The 24969-nt window shown below is 38.1% G+C and overlaps 1 pseudogene; it reads right to left on the reverse strand.

Moving 5' to 3' along the window:
* The window catches only part of LOC114695585, a 43489-nt pseudogene that overhangs the window by 12504 nt on the left and 6016 nt on the right, over positions 1-24969 (reverse strand).

The raw sequence follows: 24969 nt of genomic DNA on the forward strand, positions 1-24969 counted from the left end.
AACTGCAGATTCCAGAAAACAAAATGCCATATTTTCATTTTGTTGTACTTTCTATTGCAGACTGAGATCTGATAGCATTCTTGGTTTTTGTTGCTTCAGGCAAACAAACAAACAAACAAACAAAAACAAAAACAAAAAACCAAACAACCACAACAGCAAAACAAAAACAACTTACAAGTGCCAGGCACAGAGTAAAGTTAAATGTGCGTACCTGCTTTTCTGGAATGCAGAGCTGGAAGGGAGAAAGGAAAACATTGTGTTGTGTGGTTTCCAGTCACTTCCTTCTTTAAAAAAGGGGAAATGTACATTCAGAACTGAGTGCATGTAGGAGAAATTACTGATATCCTGAAAGATGCCTGAGATCAGTCTATTCTGAAACTTGCCTGGCTCAGGGGAGTTATCTTCACAGGCAATTAGCCTGATACTTTGTTGTAAATGTCTTGCATTTATGCCAACTGCACTTTAGGATAATAATTCACAATGGGTAAGGATGAGCCTTTGCGTTATTTGCCCAGGATTTCTGAGCAACTGTTTCTGTTTGTCAGTGACTGATGAGTCACAGTTCAGTTGAGATCTGGTCAATGTGCCAATTGTTTCGAGAAAACAAGAACGATTTCTACTTTGGAATCCTTGTCACAAGTCTAAACTTCTCTGAGGTTGGAAAATAACCCTGAAGACACACCTCAGAACTTGATATACTATGGCATATAAAGCATCTCTCTGCCTCTTCCACACAAGCTAGGGCTTGATTAAAGGGTGCTTTTGTTATGAAAAAAGGAAAGATAATGGTTGAACTAAACAAAAAGACAGTAACAGAGAATTAATAAAAGTAAGTACATGCCAGAATGCTTGAAAAATCTATAGGAGAATTTAGAAACAAAAAGTCTAGGTTTGTAGTTCTACCATTGGCTGTTGGCCTTTGGTCTGGCTCATTCTCTTTCCATTTCTAGCTCTAAGCTCTTATTCAAGAGATGGTATATATATATATATATATATATATATATATATATATATATATATATCCAGCCATCTTAGATAACTATAGCCATGTCAGCAAACAGCTGTCCCTGGACCACTTCTTAGTTCTAGAGTGTGCATGTCTGCCGTCAGTTGTACCTCTATAGGTATGAATCAAATGGCAGAGGGGAAGACAATCCTATCAGCAGGTTTTCAGACAGTGAACAGTAGACTCTAGGCCTCTTGACCACATAATCCACAGAAAGGTAAATCCTCCCTTTCACATAGTCTTTTCACATAGACTTCTAGTTTAGTGCTTATCATGTTGGGGGGCAGGAGAATGGCAGTGGAGGCGGGGGAGGTCAACACAGGGCCCCCTACAGCACACCCTTCCAAGCTCAGCCCCAGAGTCGGCTTACTTTACAGGCTTCAGCAAGGATTTGGCTTTGAATGTAACATAAAAAGATACTGAAATGTAGTTTTCACTTAAGATCTTACTATGGCTACAATGGGATGGAGTCACCTGGAAGAGAACAGGATTTGAGGGAGGATACCTGGAAAACAGCTGCAGAGTTGTAGACAAGAGATCATTATCCCTGTGGGCTCCTGTGAACATCATCAGTTAACAATGAACACAATGCCCTCACATTCTTCAAAGCCCTTTGAGACACTAAGAAACAGATTCGTCTGTGGGAGGAAGACAAAGTGAGAAATAAAGCTTTCATTCCCACACTTCTTACGTAACCTACGTCAATGTGGCTTTATTATTCATCTCTCTTTGCTAATAGAATTTTAATATTCCATTTTTTATCAATATAGCTTTCAGAAAATGTTTCCCCAGAAAGACTAAAATTATAAATAACTTCATTGTTTTTTGCAGGAACATTCTGAAAAAAGATCAATGTTAGATTGCATAACATAATCTAGATTACTTTTCCTTGCTATGTCCAGTAGCCCATTATATTACAGTTTTTATACAATCTCAAATGGTCCCTTAAATCTCACAATTCTGCCCTCTTTTCCCTCATACTGAGAAGTTACTAAAAACTGCCCACGTACTATTCTCTCTTTTCTCATGCTATAGTTTATGGATGATTTCAGGCTGAGCTCTTTAATTGTCCATGTGTCAGAGACTTGGTCTATTGTGTGGTGGTATTGATGTAGCAGTGATGGGACCTTTAAGAGTTGGATTCTAGAAGGAGTACTTTGAGACTATGCATTTGGGAGTCTATTGATCACTGTGTCTCACGCTTCCTGTTGGTAATATGATCACTTCCTCACAGTCAAGAAGGTCCTCACCAAGCTGAGTCAATGTCAACTCAATGCATGGACTCTCTTAAAACTTGAGCTAATAAACATCTTTTACTTATAGGGTTAGACTGACTATGGAAATTTATTATAGCAATAATAACAGTAAAACCCCATTAAGGAAAAACACCCTCAGCTTGGTCATATCCATGCTATTTTGGTGATGTTTATGAAGAACTGGCCTTTGACCATCCCGGAAATTCAATGAAGTCCAGTCAAGGCCACCTGCTATTGCAATCTAAGACTTTCAGTCTAAAAGTAATATAAGATACCTATAAGCCCCTTGAAACTTTAAAGTCATGGGTCTCACATAAGGATCTTCTATTTCTTAGTTTTTATTTTCCTTTGGTATCCATATTTTTACTTTATTTTGTCTTATGAAAACAACAAGACCATTTATGGAACCACTTGCTTGCCTAATTATGTTTGAAAACTTGGTATTCTTGCTGGAAGTCCACCTTATGTTGTAACACTGATTTTGTCTCTTTTATTTTAGTGCTGTATGCCTACAAGTGATGTCATAGGGAAAGGATCTCCTTAGTCTTCTCCTGAGTTAACCCTGTAAACAGATAAATTCAAAACCTTTGTATACTGACTTATCTCCTTTGGATAAAATTTACTCCTAGTAAAAGATTTTAAACAGTCTTCTAGTAAAAACCTGCAGAAAATGCCATCAAGTGTTGTCCACCCCTCATCACTCTATTCAGGATAGTGTTTGAAATCATAGCCATAGTTACAAGATAAGAAAAAAATTCATTCAAATGGAAAGAAAGAGATTATCCCTGTTTGAAGATGTTAAGAATATATACTTAAATTGTCTAACAGGGTAATTTTGATTTATGATTAATAACAAGTATAAATAAGACATAACAACTCATCTTTCATAATAATAAAGATTCCCTTAACATCAGCTCTTGGAAGATCTAATGTCTCCAAAGGGAAAACCACTGAAGTACTTTGTGCAGTAGTAGATCTATTAGCATGCTTCAATTTTTGTTCACCAAAAGCTGAGTCTTGAAATTCTCACTTTGAAACAGTCTTGTTAGTCAATGGCAGCAAGTGCTTAGGAGTATTATGTATTTGCTTCCTATATACAACAAAGAATGGCAATTTTACCTTCCGAGGGTTTATTCACATAAAGCGGCCCCAGATCTCCATCAATTAATGAGAATGCTGAACGCAAAACATTGGATGTGGAGGGCAAATAGGAATATCCTGAGGATGGCTCAAAACCCCAAAGTTTCATAGAAAGCCGGAGCCATTTAGAGGAATAGAGTGTTGAATAAAGTGTTTAAAAACTAAGAAGATCTTTTGGAGACTATTCCAAAGTCTTGTTAGTGAAAAATAAAGGGACTCTGAACTAGTCCTGTTGGCCAAGTAAGGATACTTCAAACAGATTCTTAAAATCCCAGACAACTCTTCTGAATCCAAGAGTAAGTTTTGTTTACCCCTGCTGACTAGTGTTTAGGGTACTGTGGTGGTATTGTGTTCCCCAAAATATTGTGCACCCTAATAAACTTATCTGGGGTCAGAGAACAGAACAGCCGCTAGATACAGAGGCTAGAATATGGTGGCACTCACACCTTTAATCCTAGCATTCCAGAGGCAGAAATCCCTCTGGATCTCTGTGAGTTCAAGGCCACACTGGAAACAGCCAGGCATGGTGACTCATGCTTTTAATTCCAGGAAGTGAGCCTTTAATCCCAGCGAGTGATGGCAGAAAGCAGAAAGGTATATAAGGCGTGAAGACCAGAAACTAGAAGCTTTTAGCTGGTTAAGCATTCAGGCTTTAGAGAAGCAGTTCAGCTGAGATGCATTTGGATAAGGACTCAGAGGCTTCCAGTCTGAGGAAACAGGATCAGCTGGGGGAACTGGCGAGGTGAGGTAGCTGTGGCTTGTTCTGGTTCTCTGATCTTCCAGTTCACCCCAATACCTGGCTCCAGGTTTGTTTTTATTAATAAGAACTTTTAAGATTCCTGCTACATGGTACTGGAAGATACTTTCCTATGATACCATGTTATCACTCAACTGCAAACCCTAAGACCAAAATTAATGACCTGCCTGAAAGATAGACCAGCATAACAGTGGCACAAATGTTATGGAACTAACTAACCACTTTCTTTTTTAAGTCACTCCATTAGCTATAACCCACACCGAACCCTGCTAAGGTGACCAAGAATTAGGGACTACATAAGTCATGGGCCCTGAAGAAAACCTACTACTATTATTCTGCTAAAGAAACAGTATGTTGGGCTTGGTGGCCTGTATCTTTAATCCCAGCACTCTGGAGGCAAAGGCAGGTAGATCACTATGAGTTCAGGGCCAGCCTGGTCTATATAGTGAGATCCAGGAGAGGCAGGACTTTGTAGAGACACCCTGTCAAAAAAAAGGGGGGGGGGAGTCCTTGTCCTGGAGGAGATGTGAATGGGGGGTGAGCTGGGGAGAGGGGGCGCGGGAGGAAGGAGGACAGGGGAATCTGTGGCTGATATGTAAAATTAAATTAAATTATAAAGTTAAAAAAAACAAAGAAAGAAAAGAAAAAAAAGAAATAGGGCAATAAAGTGACTTCTAAAGACATGGCTATAGTCATATAGAAGAGCACCATTCAGCTGTCTTCAGAGAAGGTTCTTCTTGCAATAAATAGTAATTGACACAGAGAGGCACAACCAAACTAGGTGCAGAGTTAGAGACTTTGGGGGACTTAGCCATAAGTGAGATGTCTTTATCAAACTCATTCCCTCAAGGCTCAGGGAATCGATGTAAAAGAAGAGGCAGAAATATTATAATGGGCAGAGGTGGTGGACCACTCCAAGGAAACAGTGTTTTCCAGACAGAACAGGGCTAATGCACATATGAACTTACAGAGCCTTTGACAGATACACAAGACCTGCACAGGTTCACACCAGAAAAAAAAAAAATCCAGTCCTGAGAAGTGGACACAAAGTCCCACCCGCAACCACAAAGCTATTTGCAAATGATATCTCCTGGGCAAGGGAAAGTTAGTTTTCCCCAGTGGAATGATATTGGGTGTATCAACCACATTCTCACAAGCCTAGGGGTGCTGGCCAACACACAAAGAAATTTTGTTTGCTTTGTGCTTTGTTTTGGCATTTTGAGTTTTATTTGTTGTGGTTTTGGGGGAAGTTTGTTTTGTTTTGTAATTCTTGTTTCTTTTTGTGTTTTGCTGAAAGAGAAGAAGAACATGAAGTTGTGTGGGTAGAGAGGTGGGGAAGATCTGGGAGGAGCTGGGGAAGGGGAAAGAATAGGCTCAAAATGTATCGTATTAAAAATTTAAATAAAAAATAAACAAGAGTAGCTTCTGGAAGAGTTAAATTTAATTTTCTCCCTATAATATGCTCACTGGTTTTCTAGATAACAGTATTTAACTGTTACCTCATGTTGTAGAGTGTTGTCCTCTAGGCAGAGTAACCACTGTCTTCGTTAGGTTGGTTAGGCCGGCTTGCACAAGTCAGTTACCATCGGCGCTGTGGGCTATTGACATTCCCGTGTAGAATGAGAGAGTGTGTTGATCATGGATCCTCACCTGAATGTCCAGTCACTTTCCCCAGACATTTGTGTTCAATTCTTCCCTAATTGTACATCGGATCTCAGGGAGGGGCTAGAGGATATAAGGTGAGAAAGTTGGGAGAAGGGGACTTTATCTACGTGACTACGAAGGAACCATCATTCCTAATGGGTTACAGATCTGCCAATACAGCTGTTTTAGAGGCACCCACGTCCCTTCTGGTAACCATTTCAGCCATGCTTCTTAAGTAAGCCTAGTTAACTTTAGGAGAATCATATTATATTAGTTACAATTTCTATTGTGATAAAACAATGGCCAAAAGCAACTTGGAGAAGAGGAAGGGGTTTAGTGCAGCATACATCTCAGGCTCACTCCATCACTGAGGGAAGTCAGGACAGGAACTCAAGACAAGAACTTGAAGGCAGGAACTGAAGCAGAAGTCACAGAAGAATCCTGTTTACTGGCTCATTTTTATGGCTTATTCAGTCTTCTTTCTTACACAACCCAAGACCACCTTCCTAGGGTTATCACCATCCATACTGGTATAGGGTCCTCCCACACCAATCATTAATCAAGAAAATGTTCCAGGGACTTGACTTAGGCCAATCTTATGGAAGCATTTTCTCAATTGAGATTCCCTTTTCCCAAATGACTCTAGTTTTTGTCAAGTTGACAAAACTAACCAACACACACACACACACACACACACACACACTTTGTTTTTGGGACCTTATGAAGAGGGTTTGAACACTGTTTACATCTCCCCAGGGAAGGGATTCTTACAACATCTTATTTCCTAGACTATAAAAGAAGCAAGCAAGCAAACAAACAAACAAACAAAACAAAACAAAACAAAAAAACAGAAAAAGAACACCTGTAACAGTCTGGACATCAATGAGCCTGAAATTCCCTATCACCTTGTCCTTAGAAAAAAAGAATTCCTGTCTTGACTGAAATAACAGGTGAGGCTCTTTTGTTAAACGTGGCTTTTGGAACAGTTTTTACAAAATAAGAAGTTAGAAGCAGACTAGAGTTCAGAAGGTATGCATTTAGACTGTAACTTCACAGATCTTCTAAATAAACACATTACTTTTTTGGTCTTAGTTTTATTTTAAGACATTTCATGTAATAACCTTGTTGCCTGGTATCAGACAGTTTTAAAAAATGATACCAAAACATTATGATAGGATGTGACAACCACTTATGGCTAGATTAATTTTAAAAAAATGCACCATTGACTGAATCCCAGTGATTGACAATGAATTGGTGGCAAAATCTTATTGGTCAGATTATGCTCTGGCACTGAGGGCTGCTTTGGCCCACTTCTTTCTTTCAGAAGTTCCCTATGTGTTTGAAGAAGCATTGGAAACAGGAATCTTCCTGCATGTTGTGTACAGTACTTAAATTCATGAAATTACTAGAAAGTGTCACAAAGACATTCACAAGATTGGTCAGGTGCACTCACGACAGGGCTCCTTTAGCTATGATATTGCCTGCTGGAGGGTGCCTATGCTTCTCTCTGGGAGGAGCTGCTAGACATATATTCCTGTAGTATTCTTTGGATCATTTGTTTGACTAAACACTTTGAAGAAGAGTAAAAAGCATAACATTGCCAATTTAACTAACAAACTTCTATATGGTGCTGTGAGGTGTTTGGCTTGGAGAGAAGCATCTGTTATCTCAATCTGCTTTGAATTCCCTTGGCTGAAAAGTAGAGTAAAGTTCTAATCATAATTCTTCCCTTGCACTTGTCTGAGTAATAGTAGTAAGACATATGAAGTTTCTTTTAAGCATTATTTATTTTTATTTTTGACAGTTTTATTCACACACACACACACACACACACACACACACACACACACACACTGTGATTATATTCTACCCCCATTACTCTTCTCTTCCTTTTTCTCTAAACTCCTTTTTCTTCTCAATATGTCCTCTAATTGCTACATAATTGGCAGAAATGATGTCCTTTTCTGTTGGAGAATATTATATTAAGGTTACATGTGTTTATGCTGTGAAATATTTGTTTTAATGATGCACAGATGTGTTGCACTTGTTTATGTTGCATTGTTTAACTCTGTGAAGCTGTGTTACTATGCCTGTGTGAAACACCTGATTGGTCTAATAAAGAGCTGAATGGCCAATAGGGAGGCAGGAGAAAGGATCGGTGGGGCTGGCATGCAGAGAGAATAAATAGAAGGAGAAATTTGGGAGGAGAAAAGAAGAAAGCAAGAGAACAAGGAGAGGAGGATGCTAGAGGCCAGCCACCCAGCCACCCAGCCAGCCATCGAGTAACAGTAAAAGTAAAATATACAGAAGTAAGAGAAATTTAAAAGTCCAGAGGCAAAAGGTAGATGGGATGATGTAAAGTTATGAAAAACTGGCTAGAAACATGCCAAGCTAAGACTGGGCATTTATAATTAAGAATAAATCTCTGTGCATGATTTATTTGGGAGCTGGGTAGCAGGCCCCTCAAGGAGTCAGAAAGCTAAAGAGCCAGAGTAAGAACCAACCAAAAACAGTTTTCTGCAGTAGTCATTAGTTGTCAAGGAAGGGATGGAATCTCATGGGTACTTTTTAAAATCTGTGATGGGAGGTTGAAGCTCCCAATCTTATGCAGGTATCTATTGCTACAATGTGTTCTTGGTTGCAAAAGCTCTCACATAAGAAAGGCACTATTTCATGGCATTTCTCACTATCGCCTATTCTTCCTTGGATTCTTCACCATGATATTCCTTGGGTCTTGCAGATAGGCAGGGAAAATGAGATACAGATGTCCCAGTTTAGAGTTAAGTATTCAGCAGTCACTTATTTTTAGCATTTTGACCAGATAGGGGTCTCTGCATTGATCATAGCTTTGACATAAAGGAGCTTCTCTGACCTGGGATGAAAGCCACACTAGTCTAAGGTTATAAACATAAATATTTAGAAGGAAGTCCAACAATATATCAATTTAGGGGAACAATGATGGTATGTTTCCCCTGGCATCCATGTCCTCTACAACCATGAACTTTTGAACAGGTTTATAATACAAGATGTGTACTTCCTGTCATGAAGCAGGCCTCCATTTCAATCACAAAGTTATTGGCTGTGCCCTACATAGCTGTGTGACTATTGCAGCAGTAGACATCTTGCCTAGTAGGTCAGCATTTCAGTAAGCATGGTCTATAACTAGATAAAATCATTAGCAACTTTCTCCTTCAGCAGCCTACATAAAACTCAGAGTGTCCACAAAGAGGGGGTTTCCAGCCTAACTACAATGGGATTTCTCTGAGTCGTATGTGGTACCTTCAGAAATAGCATCTTACTCTCTTACTCTGGTAGGCAACTAAGAGTCATGACACTAGTCAATATTCTTTTGGGAGACCTCTTTGATCACTAATTCATAGGGAGGCATCCTGAACCTGGGTCCTGGGGTTTTTGTAAACAAAAATCACATGACTTCTGGGAACAGAATTATTCACTCCTGAAGTACACCTCCAGTCCAAACTCATGACGATTATTATTATCATTATGCCAATTAAAAACTCAGATAACTCTCATGAATTCAAGAGTAGCTTCTGGAAAAGGTATAGGTTTCTCTCTATGTATCATCTCCTAGATGATAGCATTAACTGTCACCTCATGTAGAGTACAGCAGAGAAACTGCTATGATGCTGAATGGTTCAACAAAAAGAATAGGAAAATCTAACACTGTGGAGACTGAAGCTGTCATAGTTGGAAACCTGATATAGTCTTATGACAATTCAAATAGTGATGAGAATTTGGAATGATCGCATCCCCAGGTGTTAATGGACCTCTTGGCAGCTTACCCTAAAGAATAACCACATGAAGAACAGTTACAGTAGGAAATGACAGGATCTGCACTCACACTAGGCTACATAAATGGAACTTTATGACTTGACTGTTTTCATTGACACATCTTTACTATTTTTTGTGATGTAGATTTTTTGTTCTGGGACTTTCTCATTAGAAAGAGGAATGATGTCATTAACTTTGATTCTAGGAGCTTCTTGAAAACTCCTTTTAAATAAACATTGAAGTATTTGGTTATTTACTAAATATCATTAAAATGTTAGCATCCCATACTCTCTGCAATCTATGCTTCAGTATCTTTACCTTGTTGCATCTACCAGGACTAATTTAAATAGACCTGTAATAATTCATTAAACTGTTTAATTGATAGCCATGTTAAAGGTCTATCAATACTTTTTATCACTAGTCTTTGTGTAGTAAAAGGTTCCTAATGATCATTTAGTCTAAACACTAATTCTTCATATTTAACAACATCCAGTATTCTTTTATATCCCCCCCTTTGAAGCTGAACTATAACACATACAACAAAGTGCACAATTTTTTAGTATAGTCAATAAATTTATATACACCTACACACCACCCCAGAGTGTCCACTGTACAAATAAAGGTAGTATTTTAAGCACACTGTTTCAGTTCCCCATGCTCCCAAAAAGTAACTACACAAAAGCAACAACTTTCTGTCATCTCTCAAAATAGGTCAGTGTGTGTATGTGTGTGTGTGTGTGTGTGTGTACGTACGTACGTACGTGCGTGTGTCTGTATCAATGTCATCTATTGTAAATGAAATCACACATATATTAATGTTTGACTTTTCAACCTCAGAGCTCTAGGAGATTGACTCACACTGTTGTGTTGTAATTTATCCCTTTGTACTGCAACATCTTATATAGTATCTACTAATGTACATTCCAATATATTTATAGTAGTTTGTTTATGGAGTCTCCAGGCAACAGACATTTGAAGTGAAAGTTGACAACATGTTTGTATCATTTTATACTATCACCAGCAATGGCCAAATTTTCTATTATTCCACATCCAAGAGCATTCTTATTCCCTTCTTATTTCTGTGCATATTGGTGTGGCAAGCATTGTATTAGTTTGGCTTTCATTTGAACTTACAAAATGATTATTGATATCAACGCCCTTTAGTGTACTTATGGAAACCTGTATCGATACAAAGTATAGGGAAGAAAATAAATAGTATATAAAAGAAGTCAATAATGATAGAGTAAGATAAACAATAATAGAGAATCAGGGACAAAGAGTAGAAGCACCAAGTGAATGCTGTGATTCTTTAAGAACCCAAAGGTAACGCAATTTGAGCAGCCAAACTTCCTAATGAAGTGCTCCACTAAGCCTACAGATCAATGTTTCTCACAAGGTGATTTTGGTTTGAGATAAATAGCAAGTATTAATAAGCCCTAGTGACTCATTTGTTTCAAAATAATATGGAGTCCTTTTGTGTCAGCCCTTGAGAGGGTTGTCTAACAGCTGGATTCCCCAAAAGAAAACTATTGGAATATTTTATTAAAGAGTAGATTTATTAATACTCTTTCAAACTCCATGTCTCAATAAAGCAGAATCTCAAGTTTCTCACCTTTAAATGATTCTGTTATCCTGGTAAATACATTTAGAAGTCGTTAGCTATGCATTTCCTATACATCTTACCAACAATGACAGTTTTATCTTTAGAAGGTTTGTTCAGTAAGTGGTACAAAGATAATAATCCCCACAACCGTACCATCAGCTACTATGTATCTATTAATAATGTGTGCTACAAGCTACTACATATCTATTAATAATTAATATGTGGCAACAACTACTATGTATCTATAAATAATGAACACCAGGAAGGGATGAGCCTTTGGAAAACTTCCAAGAAATCATCTACCAGTATGGTCTTTATTTTTCTTGGGGATATTTTTCCGTAACATTTGGCTGCCAAATAGCAGTATTTTTACATAAGAGACTTTACAACTTAAAAAAAAGGTTTCCTTATAGTACTCACAACTCAGCATCTAATAATGATAGCTGGAATTAATTTTTTTTTTTTTTGCTTTAAACTGGTAAAAAAAAAATGGCTGCAAATTAACATTTTATTTAGACGAGAAACAGCTCAACTATCTCTTCAGTAAATCATACCCAAAGTATCCAAAAGTTTTGGAATGAGCTTCAATAAGTCTGTTTAAAGTTATTCAATAAGGCTGTCTAAAGTTACATATGTATTTGCAAGAGCTACAAATAGTTGGCCAGGAGCCAGCCTCTCCATGGGTTTTTCCCTGAGTATAATTCCAAAAACTTGATACGACACACTGAGAAGTAATTCACTTTCATTATTCACTAGAGATCTTCCTCGGCAGTAGCCTAGATTAGTATTTGTAGCACCCCAAGGATTCAAGCTTTCCTGAAGAATAACGTAAGTTATTTATGATCATAACACAGGCTTTAGGTAAAAACTGTAAAATGGCTGATATTAAAAAAAAAATGGCAATGTAGCTAGTTTGTTGTTGTTGTTGTTGTTGTTTTCTGAGACAGGGTTTCACCTTGTAGTCCTGGCTGACCTGGAAATCGTTTTGTAGACCAGGCTGGCCTCTAACTCACAGAGATCTGCTTGCCTCTGCCTCCTGAGTGCTGGGATTAAAGGCGTGTGCCACCACCACCTGGGTAATGTAGTTTTATGTGAATCTGGCTTATTTGGCAGGATGCCTGCCCTGTGTTCTATGGATAAAAGAGGAAAGGTCATTTTGTTTTGTTTTATTTGTGTGTGTGTGCGCGTGTGTGTATGCACCTTTGGGTACTTGTGGCCAGAAGACAACCTCAGGTGTTGAGGTGACTTCCACCGTGCTTTTCCCTTGGTCTGTCTTTCTTCTTTCTTTCCTTTTGTATTGGGTCTCTCATTGGCCTGGGACTTACTTCATGATGGCTAGGTTAGCCTGCCAATGAGCTCCAGGGATCCATATGCAGATGGAATCTGGTGAATCACGGATGTGGGCTGTAGAGCTTATGCTAACTGCCTCTGTCTAATGGCTCAGAAGAGGAACAGGGATAGCTTAGGAGAGACATTTCTCCAATAGTTCAGGGACGTCATGTGCTGCCTCCCAAACATGGGCGTGCTCAATAAAGAGGATGATGATGGCATGGGAGCCCAGGAGAGCCTGAAGCTTAACAGAAGGAAAGGATAGGGAAGAAGGAACTGCCTGAAGGATATTAGGGGTTTCTTATTTGTTTCTCAGTGTTGGCAGTAGAAAGGCAACTTTACCTTTATGAATGGAAGATTCAAAGTGCTTTAGCTGATTGGTGAGCACCTGGAATTCCCAGGGGTCATTGTGAGCTGTGGGTGAGGGAGAAAAAGCTAGGCTGCCACAAGGAAGCATTATTCCTTCAGTAGTTCTTAAGTAACTCAAGAGTTCTGTAAAAATTATAAGTCATATGTGGTGATTTGCTCTCATTCTATACAACTATCTACTGTAGTACATAATTTTATCATTGCATTTCATTTGAAAAGGTTTCTTAATATTATGTAAGGTTCAGCCTTAACAATATTCAGGCCAACCATTTATTCAGTAGCTTGTTCACAATTTCCACACAATATGTAGACTCTTATTTGAACACTTCATAAATCCATTTCCTGTGAGTAAATATTTTATGACACATTCTTAATGATTGTTTGTATTCTAGTTTGATGTTGAAAGATCCATTTCAGAGACAAGGTTGTTAATGGAAAGAGATTCTCCAACACAGGATCTTCTAACAGTTCTTGTTGCAATAGGTCCTTTTGCTTCTAAAAATTTATCTTTCCATGCATATGATATATGTATACATGTGTGTATATGACGTACATGTATGTTTGTGTGTGTGTGTGAATGTGAGTTTGTGCTTGCCATGGCATACATGCATACCATGGCATGCGTGTGGAGCACAGAGGACCAGCTTAGTTGTCAGTACTCACCTTCTACCTTGTTTGCAGACAGTGTTTTATTTTTGTTGTTCATTCCCTACAGCATACTTCACATTTGTTGCCCTATGAGCTTTCAGGGATTGTTCTATCTCTGCTTCCCATCTGAATGTAATAGAACGGGGATTACAGATGTGGACTGCCAATATTGGGGATTTGGGTACTGGAGATTCAAATTCAGGTCCTCATCCTTACAAAGCAAGGACTTCACCCACATATGCCAATCTTTTACGTATGTTCTTATTCAGTCTTTGTCCAACATGTATTTTATCTCTACTGAGAGCTGGAAAAGAACTTGCAACACTGCATATATTGTAAACAAACAAACAAAAACAAACAAACAAACAAAAATGAGACTTCACGCAGACTGCAGCAGTTGCGCTCACTCCATTACAAACACTTGAGCGTATGTCTGCAGCCTTGGGATGGATGCTGCATTCATAGATCCCTGGGTGTCTACACTGACTGCTGCTGAGAGAGCATGTGGCCGTGGATGAAGGGGACAGTGTATGAGAACCAGCAGGCGTCTACCAAGATACCAGAAAGATACACGTTCAGGAGCTTACCAAGACAGTTAATTTTCATAAGATACAGCAAGGAATTTTATGACATTTTCATTTTTAAGAAGACCTTTGTATCAGTGGGTTAGCTGAACTGATAAAGGGCCTCACTGCCAAGTCTAACAATACCAGTTCTCTCCCTGGAGCCCATGTGGTAGGAGAGAATCAACTCCCCACAAATTGTTCTCTGTCTTCCATGTATATGCCATAGCATGTGAGTACACACACACACACACACACACACACACACACACACACACACCAATATAAAGTAATAAAAAATGTAAAAGACAGGTAACAGAGAATTTCTCTTTGTGATAATTGACTGGAATTACTATTATGTAAATAGCTCAATGTATAAAAGAAATCATGTATTCTTGCTTTCTGTTATTTTCTTTTTCTTTTGGAAGAAAATTGTACTTCAGCATTGTTTCCAGCAATACATGTGTGGAGAACAGATAAAGTTTTAAAAACGTATTTTAATTGAAATAGAATTACATCACTTCCCCCCTCCATTTCCTCCTTCCAACCACTTCCATTTCTCTCTCAAATTAATGCCCATTTTTCTTGATTATTATTGCTACATATGCACACATGTGTATGTGTGTGTACACAAATATATAAATAGTACCAGCTGAATCTATTTTCAGTTTTTTTGTGTGTATATGGCTTCATGCTAAACAAAGAGTGAGTAAAGTTTTAGTCTGCCTTTGGGGACAATATGCATGATATTTAGGTCCTCAATATCACTATAAGCATAATAGTTTGAATTTGACAGACAGCATTAGTAAATATGCAGAATGGTTTTTAATGCTTCCTATGCTTTATCAACACTTTATAAAGAAAATGTATGTATTCCCATTAAGAGGATACAGTAACACTTTAAAGTTCCCTTTATTTGGAGCTTACCTGGAAGCTCTCCCATAAGTATTTGTTAAATCAGTAAATTCTAGTAGTAATACTTGACGTTTTCTAGATAAAAGCATCAATATTTAAGTGACCTAAAGATAATCAAACTCTAAACATTACAGTGTCAGCCTAGGGATGAGAAAATAAATTTGATAGAAAGTAATTTTAACTGATAATATTTTGACTTGAGGGAAAAAATGAAAGACTTCTTTTTATTCCTATCGGCTGTCGTAGACCATGGCATGCGGCAAGTACTAAAAACTATTTTTGGCCTGCATGGGTTCATCCATTCATTTGCACTTACCCTCACTTGTTTACATTTCTGTTCACTGATCGCTTGGTTAGTGATACAATGTTGCAAGCAATATAGAGCAGTTAACTTTGAATACTTGTGAGCCTCCATCCTCAAGGGTCCACAAATAGGGTACTTGAGAAGTAGGGGAAACTTTCTCATTTCAGAACAGATACCCTTGCTACAGTCATTATATGGCCAAAGATAGAAATAATAAGCATGACCAGTAATAAGCATGGGTGAGAGAAAAGAACAATGAGACTATGAGGTTATGGCAAAACAACACATAAAGAGGGTGATTGAGAGGTATGTGGGAGGGGATGGCTTATTTGAGTTAGAGAAAGCAGAGGTATGCTGGAGAGTAATGAGATATTTGGTTAGAAAATTTAGGGAGTCAGGACCCTGGTGATGAAGGGCTTGGCTACCAGACTCTAGAATTTAAGTGAGATGACATGGGAAGGAGAAAGTGATTCTAGGAGATGGCTCAGTGAACGAGGCGCTTGGGAAAGACAGGCTTGGCAAATAGGCCTCATAAAACAGCTGGCTCAGCAGCTGGATGTGTAGCTAATAGCTGAAGGGCCAACACACTTGGGAGGTTGCTGGGAGCTGAAAGAAATACAAATGTTAAAAGTGTCCCAATAGCATATGGGGATGGGTGAAGTGTGAGTGAGTTGAGGAGTGTGAATGAGAGACTAAGGGACATTTGGCTCTTTTGTTGTTGTTGGGTATTTTGGAGGGGACATGATATATATATATATATATATATATATATATATATATATATATATATATCCAGACAAGTAGATTTCTTTACAACCACACTCATAAAACACTTAAAAATATGGCCAACTTCTTTGTAAATTACAAATATATACCTCGACTATGATGGCCTAATTTTTTGGTGGATAATATACATGATTAGGCAAAAATAGGTAAGCCCACACTAGCAGATCAACTATCAAATGATCAGTCAAAATCTGTTTATGGCTCCCACATCTTGGTCAATTTCTGTTCCCTCTTAGTGTTCTACCATCTTGCCAAATTCCTGACCGACATCTTTGTTGACTCTGTCTACCTGATCAGCCACCAGAACGACCACCAGACTGTCCTAAATGGTTCAACCTGACTTCCTGTTGGAACAACAACAAAGATGACTGACATCTTTGTTGACTCCGTCTTCCTCACCAGCCACTCCTCTGTCCGGGATTAAAAGACGAGTTTCCATCATAGTATCTTTCAATTTCAGGTAATATGTCTGACATGAAGAGCATCTGGTCTGAATCATTCCACTTGGCCTGTAATACTTCTGACCCAGTTATAGGAACATCAAAACAAATACCCATATTTCCTTTCAGGAGTCACCTCCTGGTTATTTGAAATGCAGCATTAATCCTCAGGTTTCCGGTAAATTCTCTCCAAGCACAGCTGATATCCTATCTTTCTTCTCTGCCTTCCAGAGTCATGGTCACAAATTCCTTATCAAAGATGATCAACTCCCCTGGTTCAAAGCTTGATGCACCAGATATGTGAGCTAATGCTGTGGTCAAAGTATCCATTGACTCTTTCTATTCTGTCAATAAAGACTCCATCGAAGGAGTTGATGGTCAGGAAAAAGCTAACAGTAGCATAAGAAACAGAAAGCTAGAAACCTGATGGCAACCATGCTTTCAGATTTACCTAAATCCGTTGTACAAGGAACTCCTACATGTTTAACAGTAATTTATACTTTCTGTTCCACATATCAGTTTACCTCTTTCTTTTGGTTGATAAAAACATATAAAAACTCCTGTCCAGCTCTCCCTGTGCATCCAGAGTGGTGGATATAGTTTTTGGAGCCTTTAAGGCAATTGTGTGTGTGTGTGTGTGTGTGTGTGTGTGTGAGAGAGAGAGAGAGAGAGAGAGAGAGAGAGAGAGAGAGAGAGAGAGAGAGAGAGGAGACCGTGCAATGTCCCCATGCAAACACTGAGCATTCTGCTTTATGTGTGGAATCATGGCTATTTCAGTAGCATTTTTTTCTTTGTCTCACAGAAGACAGTAGCCCTCCCTTCATATCCACTGTAGACTTGAATGACATCTCCAATAACGGTGGTCTCTGAAACCAATAACACTGAATAGCCAATGTTTCATAGGTGACTGCAGCTTTTTGACTCACTTTTCCAACAAAGTCAACTTGTTAATATTTGGATTTCATGTATTTTTTTCTGCAGTTTTGTGTATCTATTATGAGCAAGATCCAGAAAAAGGTAAGGTCTGAGGATGGTTGTCTGAATTAGTTTTGTAGGATTCATGAATAATATCTTCAACTTGTTCTGCAAACCCTAAATCTAACATCTGATCCACCTCATCAAGCCTAACATGGCACAGCTTTGAAAGACCGAAAGAGCTGCTTTGAAGATGGTCCCAATATCATTCCAAATGCAATTAATTTGGCTTTGATATGATGTTCCACCATAAAACCACACCACACTGAGTTTTCTAGTTATATCTTTGAAATCTTTGGCTACTTGGTTTGCCAGTTAACTTGTTGGAGCCAAAACAAGTACCTTTGGTGAGTGGATTTTTAAATTGCTTCTTGAATTCTTTGGAGCCTTTTCATTCAAGGGAATGGTAAAAGACAATGCCTTTCCTGTTCCTGTCTGGACTTGAGCAATTAAATCTTTTCCTTCATATACAGAACCAAAGGTTTTAACTTGAATAGGAAAGAAACATATTAGCCCTCCGCTTTTCAGAAGCTGTATAGTCTCCCCAGAAATAGAGAAACTGAAGAAGGCACCTTCTTTTTGCTCACGTGTTAGAGTCTCCTCCACTTTATCACTTGATTTATGAGTAGAATTTTAACTATTTTTCATACTCATAAACGTCTCCGTTTTGTAGGTGTTTTCTTCTTGACGTGTGAGATGAGAAATAGTCATCTGAAAGCATACTAAGTCCTTCTTTGGTGTCTCCATTTAGCTTCTCTTTTGTTTTAGCTTTAGCTGGGCTTGGGAACATCCAGGTCATCTGTGACGCCATTTTCTCTTGTTAAGTGTTTCCTCATCAGGGTCATAATGGTGCCTGATTTCTACCACTCTGGGAGTTTTCTTAGCCCCTTAACATCCTCTATTGTTTCAGGGTTTGTTTTTGTTTGTTTGTTTGTTTTGTTTGTGATGTTAGTTTTTTGTTTTGTTTTGTTTTGTTTTTCACACTGGGGTTGGAGTAGAGCCTTTAAAAATTCCTCAACAGGCTCCTGGTGGACAGGGACTATTTTGCATACTTAATTAGTTTTAGCTACTTGGTACTCAAACAAAGCACAATTAGGTTCAATTAATACAATTAGTCTATTATTATCATGGCAGGAAGCATGGCAGCATGCAGGCAGATATGGTGCTGGAGAAGTACCTGAGGGCTCTACATGCTGGTTTTCAGGCAGGAAAAAGAGAGGAGAGAGAGAGAGAGAGAGAGAGAGAGAGAGAGAGAGAGAGAGAGAGAGAGAGAGAGCGCATTTGGCTAGTTTTAAGTTTTGTGCTGAGTAGGAAGACCTCAAGGGAACATGCCAACCAGCTTATTCTTTTAAATTTTTCTCAATGACTTGTTAGAATATGCTGTGTGTTTCTTATAATAACTGACAAAAATGAACAAGAAATATAATATCTATAACTCCATTATTATAAATATTTCAAGGTGAAAGTATGATCTAAATTTAGGCTTTTAAAGTATTCATACCCAAGTTCTATGAATGAAGGAAGAGAAAACTTTGAAATAAGATTAACATCTCAAGCTGTGAAATACATAAACTTGTATGTAACGTGTATGTTTGCATGTGTGGTGCATGGAATTGGAATAGTATCCAAGGAGATAAAGGGCTGGAAAGATCAGCTCATATACAACCCTGATTTATTCAACCCTCTATTTTACTTCAGGCAATATATATGCATATGTGTGTGTATGTGTGTGTGTGTGTGTGTGTGTGTGTGTGTGTGTGTGTATGTGTGTGTGTGTATAAATACAATTTAACTATTAATCTTGGGGCTGGAGTGATGGCTCAGTGGTTAAGTGCCTTTTCAGCTCTTCTAGAGGACAGAAGCTCGGTTCTCAGCACCCACATTAGGCATCTCACAACCCCTAGTAACTCCATTATCAGGGGATCTGATTCCCTCTTCTGACATTTGGGCACCTGCATACATATGCACATACATACAAATACATACACATGGATAAATTTTTTTAAAAAAAACTTTAAAACACTCTTAATCTGATATATTGGGAATATCTTGTAGCCAAGAAACGTTCTTCATGTGGAACCAAGAAGATGAAATAGGAACAGATGCCGCCTCTTTCTATGCTCCTCTATTTGATTCTGCTGCTGTAATATTGACATCACCATAGATATCCAGGCCTTTGCTTCCAGGAATCAGATTTATTGACATTATATTGCTTAAAACACTTAAACTTCCAGGAGCTGATTTTTGTGTGAAAGAACAACCAGATCAAAAGCAAAAGAAAAAAATCAAAGCAATTGAGTACAATGTATTCCAAAAAATGCCACAGTCAATAAGAAAACACAGCAATTATTTTGAGACTCCCCAACTCAAGATATTTAGAAGTCAAATTCAAAAAATAAATCTCAAATTTATAATTGAAGAAAGCTTTTTTCCCCAAAAAAAACATTGATTAAAGTGTTGGGGGCACAGCTCAGTGGTCAAGTTTAATACTTGTCTAACACGGTCAGGCTTGAGTTCCAGTCTCTGTATCATAAAAACAAAGAAGCCCACATAAGCTTTACTCAAGGAAAAGAATAAAGTATTAGAGAGCTTGAGTTTGAGATCTCCTTCTGCCATTAAAGGGGTGTTAACCCCAGGCAATACTTAACTCCTTGGAGTCTTGTTTCTAATGTTTCAATTGTAATATTTTCTGACACATTAATATACAGACAATATTATTCCAGTTCCCAAATTAATAATTTCTATGTAACTAACAAAAAGGTATTAAGTAACCAGAATGTGGAAAGCTGCTGATGGGAGCTCGTAAAATGAAAAGACATAGTCCTGACTAGTGACTTAGAGAAAGTAAAATGCCAATGCCAATTGGAACTAAGTAAATTATGTAACTAAATAGTAATAAACTACTTAATAAAGTGCCAGAAGGTTCTTTTTCTCCTTCTTGAGAAGAAGCTGATGATATTGCCAACTAGATAGCTTTTATGAATTAGTAATTCAAGTTAAGAATTTGTGTTAATGAGAAGCCTTGCACTTTTAAAATATTTTCCAAAATTATTTACAGCTCTTTTTGAGGAGATGAAAAGAAAATATTAACTTTAATAGTACCTAAAATTTTAATATTGGATATAAATGAATATTCATTTCTTTGAAAAGATATTGACCTAATAACTGGCATAGCATTAGCACATGAAAGTAATGTTTAGCACCAATATCAAAGCTGAGTCTTCTTTTTATTCAAAATTGCATCAAGGATCCCAGCTCTGCATCACAGACTTGTAGGGAAAAGTGAGGTCTCCACATTGCTCTAAGTGCTCTGCTAGATGAGCTTGTAGTATACCTATGTCTGTAATAAGATAGTAGCTACCCTCAAATATGACTGTAACTACTGACATTTTTGTCTCTGAATCATAATATCTGCTCCATATACACCTATAGTCAATCTATATTCATCTATATTTAAGAATGTGATGAAAGCTATGTTTTTGGAAATGCATAAAATTCAGGAGAATTAAATCTTTTCACTACCAAAACTCTTTGCATACAGTAGATAATAACTCTTTAACATAATTTTGTTTTTTGTTTAAAACTAGGCCACTTTCATGTTCACTTTCAGCATCTTGAAAAAACTTACTAGGAATATATTTCTTTTCTAAGTGCTATCATCAAACACTTGTTGAGAAGTAACAATATATTTTTAAAAGTCTTATTTTAGTTTAATTTGACTGTAACAGTCCTTTATGGCGGTGAACGCTTGATGGCAGAAGCATGAGGTGCCGGTTACCTTGTGTCTGTCGTCAGAAAGTAGAAAGAGAAGAATGCTGGTACTAATGTGTATCTCTCTGTCTCTGTCTCTGTCTCTCTTGCGAGCTCTCTCATATTTATTCCATGATCCTGAGAATGGTACCAGTTACATCCAGGTTAGTTAAACCTCTCTGGAAATATACTTGCAGATATACTCAGAGGCATGTCTCCTAGGTAGCTCTAAGTCCAGTCTAGTTATAATGAATAATAACCATCACAAAGAGTGAGCACTTTCTCCTTTGATACACATGAGCATGCAACATCAGTGTGTGCGCACACATTTTTCTTTTAAAGGGGCTCACAGCCTTGTTTTCTTTAACATATGGATATGGTTTGTAAATCTTCTCTCTCATCCTTCACATCTAAAAAGAAAGAAAAGTTACAGGAGCAATCCTCTCTGTAGTTGTCATAGAGATAGACAGACTGCTTTCCTTAGAAGGGTGTGGAGGTAGAGGAAAGGTGACACACCAGAAGCAGAGCTCGTGTGGTGCTCTGGTGGGGAGGAGAAAATGATACATGAAACTAGAAAGAAGGAAAGAGAGAGTCCTTTGTACTAAGATGTTAGGAAAATCTAAGCATTTCAAGGTGTTAAAGACAAGAGAATTCTAAACAGTCTCACCATGAACTTTATGACTGATTATCTTTCCAAAATGCCCAGCAATGACTGCTCTCTCTCTCTCTCTCTCTCTCTCTGTGTGTGTGTGTGTGTGTGTGTGTGTGTGTGTACTCAATGACAGCAGTTCCACACATATTCTCTGAGAATAAAGAAAAGAATCTTTCAAAGAGCTGGCAAAAACATAGGCACTCTATTAACAATAGCAATTATTATTAAATTTTTCTTAGTTATCTGTATGGCAAAGGATACCATCATTCAGATAAATTGTCAGGCTGTATAATATGAAAATATCTTTACCAATTATACATCAGATAGAGGACTAATATATAAAATACATAAAGAACTAAAAAAAACTGGACATTAAGAAACCAAATAATCCTTTTAAAAATGGGGTACAGAACTAAATAGAGTTCTTAAAAGATGAAACACAAATGGCTAAGAAACATTTAAATAATATTTGACATAACTAAGTCACCAGGGAAATACAAATCAAAACTACTTTGAAATTCCATCTTATACCTGTCAGAATGTCTAAGATCAATAAAACAAGTGACAGCTGATGTTGGCAAGGATGTGTGATAAGGAAAACACTCATCTATCACTGGTAGGAATGCAAACTTGTACAGTCAATATGGAAATTAGTGTGGTAGTTCCTCAGGAAGATGGGAATCGATCTACCTCAAGATCCAGCTGCTGTGGATGGTTGATTGATAAATAAAACACTGATTGGCCAGTAGCTAGGCAGGAAGGATAGTGTAGGTGGGACAAGGAGAGAGGAGAATGCTGGGTGGAAGACGACTGAGTCAGGAGATGCTGCCAGCTGCTGTGATGTAAGTTACTGGTAAGCCACAAGCTACATGGCAAGGTATAGATTAATAGAAATGGACTGAGTTTAAGTGTAAGAGCTAGACAGTGTAGGCCTGAGCTAATGGCCGAGCAATTTTATTAATATGAGCTTCTGAGTGATTATTTTATAAGCAGTTGTGGGGTCCATGGGGCTGGGCAGGACTGGAGAAAACTCCAACTACATCCAGCTATACCACTCTTGAGCATATAACCAAATGACTATACATCCTACCACAGAGACACTTGCTCAAATATGTACATTATCGCTCTATTCATTATAACTAGAAGCAGCCTAGATGTTCATTAGTAGATAAATAGATAATGAAAATGTGGTGTATTAGCACAATAAAATATACTCTGATGTTAAAAAATGAAATCATGAAATTTACAAGTAAATGGATTGAACTAGAAAAAAATTTATCTTGAGTGAGATAGCCCAGATCCAGAAAGACAAATATGGTACATATTTGCTTACGTGTGGAGCCTGTCAAGTCTTCAGTAGGCATGCAAAAAATCCATATAACCATAGAAGTTAGGGATAGAGTAAGGGACTAGGCAGAAGAAAGAAACTCCTAAGTACGGGAAATAGAATATATAGTTATGAAGAAGTGGAGGAGAAACTTGCACTAGGATTATTGAACAGAGAAGGGGAAGAAAAAAAGGAAGCAAGAAAGAGAATACAGGGATGAACACTAAGGGCCATTTGAGAAGTCATATGGAAACCTACTACAGTAGAAGCTTCTTAAAATATAAACATACATGAAAAAAATATAAATGGAATCAAAATGTAATGGGAGAGACAAAGCCCCAACTAGACTGTCTCACTACCAAGTTACTGGCCTCCATGAAAATACACAAACAACCAAAGCCATTATCAAATCAATATTGGCTGCTCTCACAAACTGATGGTAAGGCCCTAATGCTGAAGACAACACCTACATATCTCATAGAACATGGAGAAATTGAGCTGGTACCTAACTAGAGCTTTTGCCCTTACTAGCTAGTGTTCATGGTACTCTACATGCTACCAGAGGAGAAATCTAAGTACCAACACAGCTACAAACCCTTTGATCTATAATGGTGACCTGTCTACCTGATACACCAATACAGTAATGACACAAAAATTGTTGAAGTAACCAATCACTGTCTAACTGAATTTAAGGCCCACTTCATGAGATGGAACCCATGTCTGACACTGTTCAAGTGGCCAAAACACTGAAATAAGGTGGGTCATGGACCTAGGAGAAAACCAAACACTATTGCTCTGCTGAAGGAACATGACAATAAAATGACTGAACAACATTCTGCTATACTCAGAGTGTCTGGCTCAGTCATCATCATAGATACTTCCTCCTGCAGTAGATGGTAACAAAGACAGAGACCCACAACTGGACAACGTGCAGAGAGTGAAAAACCATAGAACACTAAGTCCTAAAGCCAATATCTCCATCAAGTCCCTCCACTTAGGCTCAGGGAACTTTGTGGAAGAAGAGCCTGAAAGATTGTAAGAACTAGTGAGGATGGAGAACAGGGTCTTCTAGCCACAACAAGATCAACCCACATAGGAACTAACAGAGACTATAGCAGCATGCACATGGCCTGCATAGGTCTAAGCCAGGTGAAGTCCTAGCTCTGGGAAGAGAAGTGGACTAGAGCCCCAACCCCTGACCCAGAATCTATTTCTAATTGACAACCACTTGCAAAAGAAAATTTAATTTTCTTCAAGAGAATCTTGTAGGGTATGCAAACCACACTTAAGGAAAGCCACATGTCTAGCAGGAGATGATCAATGGTATTTTAAGAGGTATTCTGTCTCATATTTCTTTGTTTGATAATTTTTTTATGTCACTTGTCCTTTGCTCATCCATTCTGGCCCCCGGTTTTATGTTTTTATGGTGTGTGTGTGTGTGTGTGTGTGTGTGTGTGTGTGTGTGTGTGTGTGTGTCCTATTTGATTTGGAAAGAAAATGAGAAAGAAGGCATGAAGTTGGCAAGTTGGGAGAATATAGGAGATGAGGGAGTGCTGTGAAACAATGTTCTTGTATACTGTAAAGATTTGTTCCTCAAATTGGTTTAATAAAATGCTGATTGTCCAGGAGCCAGGCAGGAAGTATAAGTGGAGTGACCAGACTAGGAGAATTCTGGGAAAAGGAAGGGCTGAGTAAGGAGTCACCAGCCAGAGG

This window comes from Peromyscus leucopus, chromosome 3, assembly GCF_004664715.2.
Source record: "Peromyscus leucopus breed LL Stock chromosome 3, UCI_PerLeu_2.1, whole genome shotgun sequence".
Lineage (NCBI taxonomy): Eukaryota > Metazoa > Chordata > Mammalia > Rodentia > Cricetidae > Peromyscus > Peromyscus leucopus.